The following is an 8,227-nucleotide window of genomic DNA, read 5'->3' on the forward strand; positions in this document are numbered from 1 at the left end:
TGGAAAAATTATTAATAAAAACACTTTTATTGTCAATCTTTTCTGTTAATAATTAGATGGAAAATCTTTTTTTTTTTTCCATATTCAGTTCTTAAAACTATGTCATAACAACCTGATGCTAACCTATGAATGTTCGAGCCATTTTACACATGGATGAAGAAAGTTCAAGAGTAATTAAGTGTTAATAAAGACAAATTGAGAAAAATGTCCACTTTAATGTTATAAAGCCTTTACTCTAGCTGGCCTATTCAGCCATGTTTTATCTACAGAATTACAATCTGGAACATGTAAAGTAAATATTGAATTTTTGTTAGCTAATACTCATTTAAACCTAAAACATATTCCAAAATATTACTTAACATTTTACTGCAGAAAGTACTGATTCTTAAAGTATCCAAAAATAGGTCAATCACAAAAGTGGGCAATTGGATTCCATTAAAGAGAAGGGAACTAACATGGCTTTTTGTTTTAGTTTATATTTGTTTTAAATAGAAATCTCTATTTTCCCCCCCAAACCATTAGATGATGGAAATGGATTTGGGTGCAATCCAAAAAAACTCTTGAGCCATTTAAATAATCTAAAATTACTTTAGTCAATGTAATCTTAAATTTTGCTTCCAATGTGTTTGAATTCCTTTGGTGAGAATGTTTAAAAAATTGTATACCATAATCCCACCCCTATTTTATCTGTGTGTACTTTATTATTTCAAGGATTAGGGATGAACGATATGTCAGCTATAACATCAGCATCAATTTGATTAGTGAAACTGAACCAACAACAGCAATATTAACACTCATTTTGACTCAAATTTTTATATCCTGGTTTATTTTTAAATTGAGATTTCTTCATTTGTGTTTGAAACTTGATTTTAGTTTCTTGAAATTTTAGTTTTAATGCTATTTTCTATTCTTAATTTTTTTTTCTTCTTTTTTTTTGGTGCATCTGAAGCTGTTTTAAAGTTAGATTACGATTTGAAAAGTTAGCCAGAATATGGATAATCTGTGTTTTGTCTTGACGAGGTTTATTGGGCTGATTAAGAAATCAATTGGTTCTTCATTAATGAGTATTTCACGTTGGTGGTTGCAAATACATAAAGGCAATTGTTCACAAATCTACTACTGTACATTATCTAATTACTGGCCTTTACAGGTGGATATTTAGAGGTTTTTTTTAATATACTTATCTAGTCTCACTTTGATTGTTTTTCTTGAGCCACACAGAAAAATGTTCTTTAAAAAGCAGGAACAAAAAAAATATGAAGAAACTTTACAGGAATCTGAGGATGCTGAGTGGTTACGCTGGGTTTCCATGACAACGCAGGCTCGTTAGGTGGTAATAAATGCAGAGTTGACAGGGAGGGGGGCCTGACATCATGAAAGCCAGCGCTGACTGTTGATAGCGCTGCTTAGATTATCACAACAGACGGCGCTGGAAACGACAAGCAGGAAGTGAAGGCAGCACATTAAAAATAACTTAAAAATTTTTTACATCTGGAGAGAGAAATCAACTAAGCCAAATGACTCATCAGTGAAAGCAGAACACATTTCACTGAAACTATAAAGATTTCCATAAACTACAAGAAAAACAGTGGCACAAGGGTGGGGTCTTAAAACATTTATGTAAAAAATGGTTGCAATAAACAATTATTTTAGTCAAAATAATTGATTATTCTGACAATTAATTGATTAATCGGATAAAAAATTGCCTCATTCTGCTGATTTTTCACTTAACCACTTCAGCTTCTTATACATTACAAATATGTTAAAAGAGGCAAAACCAAATATTTAAACTCATTCTAAATGCTAAATCAAACATTTTATTGCCTAAAACGCAAACGCGTACCATTCTGCAGTTTTCATCTGCAGCTTAAAAACATCAACATGTAAAAAGTTCAACCCTTTCTGCTTGACTTAACATCGACACAGTGCAGGGCTAATCTATTAGTATTTTTTCAATTAATCGATTGATAATTAGACAGAAAAAGGTCCTGGGTAGAATTTACAAACAAAGTTTTTTCTTGTCTTAAATGCAAAATGAATATATTTTTGAACAGTTTTGGCTTAAATGCTGGTGTGAGTGTGTTGTTCTTTCAACAAATAGACAATTATTTTAATAACCGATTAAAATAATTACCTTAATTAATTAATTAATTTCACTGCCTTTCAAAAAGATGCTATTTAAAATCTAAAAGTGTACCACAAAGTACTCAAATTTTATTTAATTTCACGTAAATCTGGCTGCAAGCACCCAGGGGTTTTTACCTGAGATCAGATTTTGCTGCATCTATTCAGTAAAGTAAATGAAGCTTATAATGTCCTGACAAAGACAGAGAAACATAATCAAACAGAAGTCAGACTTTTTATTTTTTTAATATTAAGTTTTGTTTACAGTTGTCCAGGCAACCAGAGAAATGTTCAGGAAAAAAAACTTTAAAATAAAAATCTGTTTGTTGTGTCCCCCTACTTCAGGTTTCTTCCTTCTTGCCACTTTGTTTCCCATCGGTCATTTACGAGTTAATTAGTTCACCATGGCAACCAGGGCCAGCCATATGATTGGAGCAGCTGTGGAGGAGATTAGCAGGAAGGACGCAGCTGCTAATTATAGAGCAACAGGCTGCCAGGGTTAGCCAGTTTGGAGCAGCTGCTGCCTGGCTCAAGGGCAGGTGGCAGCAGCTTCGGCCGGGCTGGTTTCCTCAGAAGAACATGTTCCCACTTCTAAGCACCGGATCCTGGAGAATGTCGTCCAAACAGATCCGAGGGATGAGGAAATGATTCAGCCTCTCAGACCTCGCTTTAATCTGCAGCACAAACCCATCTGCTTCCTGGTTGGGTCAGCCAATCAGGGCGAGACCTACAGGTGAGTCAGGAGAGTTCATATGCTGACTGATGGAAAAGAAACGGACTGCACAACAGAACCGGGTCATTCCAGGTCAAACAATCCAGGAAAAACATCCTCAAACATCTAATTACTGCTAATTCATGACAGAAAATAATCTTAACATCTAGCTGCATAATTGTTCCGATAACTTTTAATGTAAAAATGTCCAATTTTATTTTACCTGAGAATGCTGAAACATTTTGCATGAATTAAAATTTTTCTTTAACCTTTTTTTTTGCAGCCAAAAGTTAATAAATTAAGTGATAATCAAAAACTTTTCACATTGACCAATCCCTCCAGAATTTCACTTTCAATTTTCAGTTTATTTATTTATTTTTTCATATTTGATTTTTTTTTTTAATCCATGTAACCTGCTGCCGGCCGCGCCACAAAAATCAACACCTACACTCACACATGAAAATGGCTGCAAACAGAAACATAAATATACAACTGTACATCTCTGAAAAGCAGAAGATGCACAAGATCCTGTTGTGCAAGATCCTGCACAACCAACAAGGATGCAGCAACTGGTTTCACCTGTCTTTTCCAGCAGCCATTGTAATATAAAACCAGCTGACCCAACCTGCTGGAACTCATCTTGGGTTGGTAGGTGATGGGGCAGAGCCTGTCGAATGTGACATTTTTTAAACAAATAATTTTTTAGATGCCATAAAACATTAACTTATTTCCAAATAAATTTTTTTTAAAAAGGCAGCTGTAGTTTTTTTAAGCACTTCACTGATTTTTAAAATCAGTTGAGACCCAAATGGAAGCAAAAAAAACATGCAAAAAATTTATTTTACATGATTGGTTCCCTCTAGCTGTTATATTGAAGGTTTATTTATGTGTCCCATGAGAGTCATGGCAGCTCTGGAGGAGCTGCAGAGATTCACAGGATTACAAGGAACTATTAGCTCCACAAATCTGGACTTTTTGGAAGATTAGGAGGAGAAAAGCAGCTGAATCTAAACCCTTATTAGCTGTTATTGATCATGTTTGTGATTATTTCTGATCCCACCATGCCCTTTTCTAGTTTAGAAAATAAAATACTCACTTTTATCCTCATTCAAAGCAACATCACCCGTGAGCTTCAGTTGGCCCACATACAAACAAACGGCTCATGCAGGTAAACACACAGCAGCCCTGCTGGTTTTATTGCATCATCCAGAGTGAAAATATCGCTGGAAAACCTTGGATGTGTTGAAGTAGTGAAGAAGATGAATCAGGACTCTGATGTGCTGCAGACCTGAGGACAGACGAAGATTTACCTCCAACACACAGAAATAAACCTGTGAGAAGGTCTATTTAAAACTGGATGCAGTTCAGAGCTCAGCAGGACGCTGTAACCCGATCGAGTGCAACTCGCTGCAGAAATTATGGGTCTAAATTAATATCCACTCACAGCCTAAATGTCACACGGACTGGAGAGTTTGTACAGCGGCAGTGCCTTCAATGGAACAGAAACTCATTTTACCGTCTGAATGGCTTCAACTTTATCAGTTAAATCTGAGGAGCTGAGGAAGCTGCACATAGAAGCATTTAGAAGAAGAAAAAGGAGGAGAGAAAAGGAAGGAAAATAAAAGAGAGAAGGAAAAAGAAAAAAGAGAAAAGAATGGAAAAGGGATGAAGAGAAAAAATAGGAAAAATAGGAAAAGAGCCAGAAAAAAATGAAAAAAGAGAAAAAGAAAAGGAGGATAAGGAAAACAAAAGGGAAATTATAAAAAAGAAAAAACAGAAAAAGGTGAACATTTTTCATTTTTGAGAGAAGCTAAAGAAAAAATTAGGAAAAGAGAAAAAGAAAACGGGAAGAAAACATAATAAAGAAAAGGAAACACAATAAAGGAAAGAGAAAAAAATTAAGTTGTGCATTTTTTGAGAAGAAAAGGAAACAAGAAAAACGAATGAAAAATAAAAAAGCAGGAACAAGAAAAACAAAAAGGAAAAGAAAGTTGCACATTATTTTCATTTTTGAATGAGAAGAAAAAAGGGGAAAGAAAATAAGAGAAAAACAACAAAGAAAAGGAAAAAAAATAAAATATAGAAACAGGAAAAAACAAAGTTGCACTTTTTTAAAACAAATTTTTTTGATAGAAAAGAAAGAATGCTGCACGTTAAACTAAAATGTAATTAAACCCAGAAAATTCAGATGGGAAGCAAAGCAAAACCAAACCAGGAGTGAGTTGATGAAACTCAGGTTATCCAGGAAAAACAGCCGAAAAATCATATTCTGAGACAAACTATTGATTATTGATAGAAGAAAGAAAACCTGAGTTGAGATAAAATGGCGAAATGCAGCTGAAGGACACCAGGATAGAGGAATATAATGAGCGACTATAACTGGAAATGGGGAACATTAAATGTTTCGTCTTCCCAGAGGAATCTGTTTCCTGACTGAGGTTCCACTGCAGGAGTGGAGCAGAGGTGTGCAGATCTCCCAGCATGCACTGGGGTAACACCTGAGCAGGTGAGGTGTATGTCAGAAGGTTTCACAGCTGAATTTGTGAACACGACGAGGAGAAAACAGAGCGTAGCGCAGCAACAGGTGTTGAGCTCATCGCTACCAATGAGGTGGTGTCGAGTTTGCGTTGCTATGGGAACGTGCTGACCACACCGAGGCTGCTGGTGTCGTTACACGTTGATGCATCTCTGATGTAAAAACGAAGACTGATATCACCTCGTTACACACACTGTGATTTATTCAAGCGTTTAATTTTGTGGGGCATCATTTATAAAATTACACGGTCAAAAACTAACAGCAAAGATTTGGCTTATTTAGCCTCTCATTAGAGAAAACAATATGTGTTTAGTCAGATTTTCATCAGGTTATTCACGCATTGATAAATGTTACAAAATTTAAATATTTAATTAGCAACCTAAATATTTAGTCTACCAACGAGCTATTTAGCTAGAAAGCTAGAAATTTTATTTTAAAACTAAACATTTTGTTTGGAGCTAAAAATGTAATTTGTTAATTATGTAGCTACAAACCAAATATTTAGGTGGAGACAAAACTAAATATTTTGGTTAGCAAGATAAATATTCAATTAATCAAGTTATTTGGTTAGCAAGCTAGATATTTAGTTTAAAACAAAAATACTTAGTTGGAGCCAAAGTCAAACTTTAGTTTGGGAATTAAATATCTGGGTTAGCAAACTAAATTTGGAGCCAAACTAAACATTTAGTTGACAAACTAAATATTTAGCTTGGAAAACTAAATATTTAGCAACAAACATATTTAGCAAATAAATATTTAATTTCAAACTATTTGTTTAGCAAGCTTGATATTTAGTTTAAAATTAAATATTTAGTTTGTTAGCTATATGTTCCAAACTAACTATATGATTAGAAAGTCAAATATTTGGGTTGTAGCTAATTATTTAGTTAACTAAATATTTAGCTGATAACTTGGAGATGGTCTGTCAATGCAGTAAAGTTTGTGCATTTCTTTTCTTCCAAACATTTTTCTTCCACTTAATGTTCCATTAATATACTTGAAAACATCACTCTGTTTTACTTTATGTCTGTATGCTGATGAGTGAAACTCTAGGCAATGAAAGCATCTCAGATCCCGAGAAACTGCATGTGGTTCCCAGAAACCTTCAACACCAGGTGTAAATAAATCACTGCTAATCTGTTAAACTTTAGCTACTAATTGGTCTGGGAATAACAATAACAACTCAAAACATAACCTAATTAAATCAAAATTTTCCAATATGTTTTCAGTGTTCAACCAGCATTAAAGCATCAGATCTGACCCACTCCAGCCCAGTTTAGCCGGTCAGAACAAGTCCAGCAGCTTTTCAAGTATCATCTGAGCATTTCACCTTCCTCTAACCCTAAATATAACCCCAGTCATGGAAAGAGTCTGTACCTGCCTGTGTGTCCATCTGTCTGCCTGCAGCCGAATGCGGCCCCCGGCAGGCACACACCGATCTGCTGCGCGGGTCTCTGGGTTCATGGAAAACTCAGAGGGTGTCAGATTTGTGAGGCCAGAGGTCAGTTTATTTCCAGCGTCTGTCTTCATCACCCGAACGCCTCACGCACAGGCAGGCTGGGTCCGGTCTGTCTGTCCGGCGTTCCCTGTTGGATTTCCTGGATGGATCTCAACACTTCTGTGACAGAAAGATGTTTAGTAAAAGTTAAAGTGCAGAACGCCAGACTCTGCTGCCATCTAGTGTTTAAAGGTTGTCATTGAAATTGGGCAATTATTTTTATTCTTTGAATATGGTCTCAATCATAGTAGGTGTTAATAGTCAAAATACGTCAAAATACTCCAACTAAGTATTGGAGTACTTAGTTGGAGTACTCCAACTAAGTACTCTAATTAAGTAAAAAAAACAAAAACAAAATAGAAATATGGTTTTATTTTCTGAAAAAAAAAAACAACCCAAACATATTTCTGAATTTGTGAGAAAAAACTTGAGAAAAAAATAATTTTTAAATTAATCTAAAAAATTGTATATAGATTATACAAGATTATATATATTTTTTATCGTCATTTTGATTTTTTTTCTTACCATTTCAACTATTTTTCTTTTTTTTAAAGTTATCTTCTCTTCCTTTGACATTATTTGCACTTTCTTGTGTTTTTTCTTATTTCATCTTTTTTCTTAGAATTTGTATTTTTTGTCACACTTTTAGTTTTTATTTTAAAACGTTTCTTGTCATTTCGACTTTATATCAATTTGGTATGACGTCATAGTCAGATTGCGTTGAGTAAAGGGAAATATCGAAGCTGAGAGAAGCTTCCAGAACTGGCACAGAGGGAGTTTGGCCTTTATATCCGTAAAAAAAGAGGTATAATATATCCTTAGTGGGTATAATGCATGGGTTAACTGTCAGTTAAACATTTACCAAACAATTTTCCATATTTCAGAATGAAAAAATGAAGCATCTGATGTGGACGGAGCCAAGTCTCAGCTAGCTGCAGCCCTTGACGTTAGCTCATGTAGGAAGACGTTTTTCCCCGGTCAAACAAAACTAAAGGTAAGTTAAAAAGTTGAGGTTTGTGTTATTTTTATATTCTGTTAAGTCTTTTTATGTTTAGGCATTAAAATACGTCGAAATGTTTCAAGGTCAATGCTAACATTCTCACTTCCGTTTAGCTAACTTTTAGCGCGGCTATGCTAATGTTAGCATTTAGCTTAAAACAATTTAACCACTGTTATAAATATCGCTAACTTGCTAGCCTTCAAGTTGTAAATTATTATTACGTTCCAAAATCTTTACAGTATATCCACTTTATTGTACGGTTGACTGAGTGGTTTATTTACACACAGATTTAAACGGCTGTATTGCAAATTGTCGTTCATTTACATAGTTACATGAGCTCACATCAGGCTCACTGAG

The 8,227-nt window shown here is 34.7% G+C and overlaps 1 long non-coding RNA gene across 1 annotated transcript; it reads right to left on the bottom strand.

The window, feature by feature from the left end:
• Nucleotides 1–2,351: 2,351 nt before the first annotated feature.
• Nucleotides 2,352–6,962, bottom strand: LOC106958782 (uncharacterized). Its single transcript, XR_001427218.1, has 3 exons — nucleotides 6,750–6,962; nucleotides 3,933–4,116; nucleotides 2,352–2,902 (listed from the first exon to the last, which is right to left on the bottom strand). It is a non-coding gene; the product is annotated as an uncharacterized LOC106958782 (long non-coding RNA).
• Between the last annotated feature and the right edge of the window lie 1,265 nt (nucleotides 6,963–8,227).

Source organism: Poecilia latipinna, unplaced genomic scaffold (assembly GCF_001443285.1).
Source record: "Poecilia latipinna isolate Pla-1442-1.1 unplaced genomic scaffold, P_latipinna-1.0 Scaffold1016, whole genome shotgun sequence".
In the NCBI taxonomy this organism is placed as follows: domain Eukaryota; kingdom Metazoa; phylum Chordata; class Actinopteri; order Cyprinodontiformes; family Poeciliidae; genus Poecilia; species Poecilia latipinna.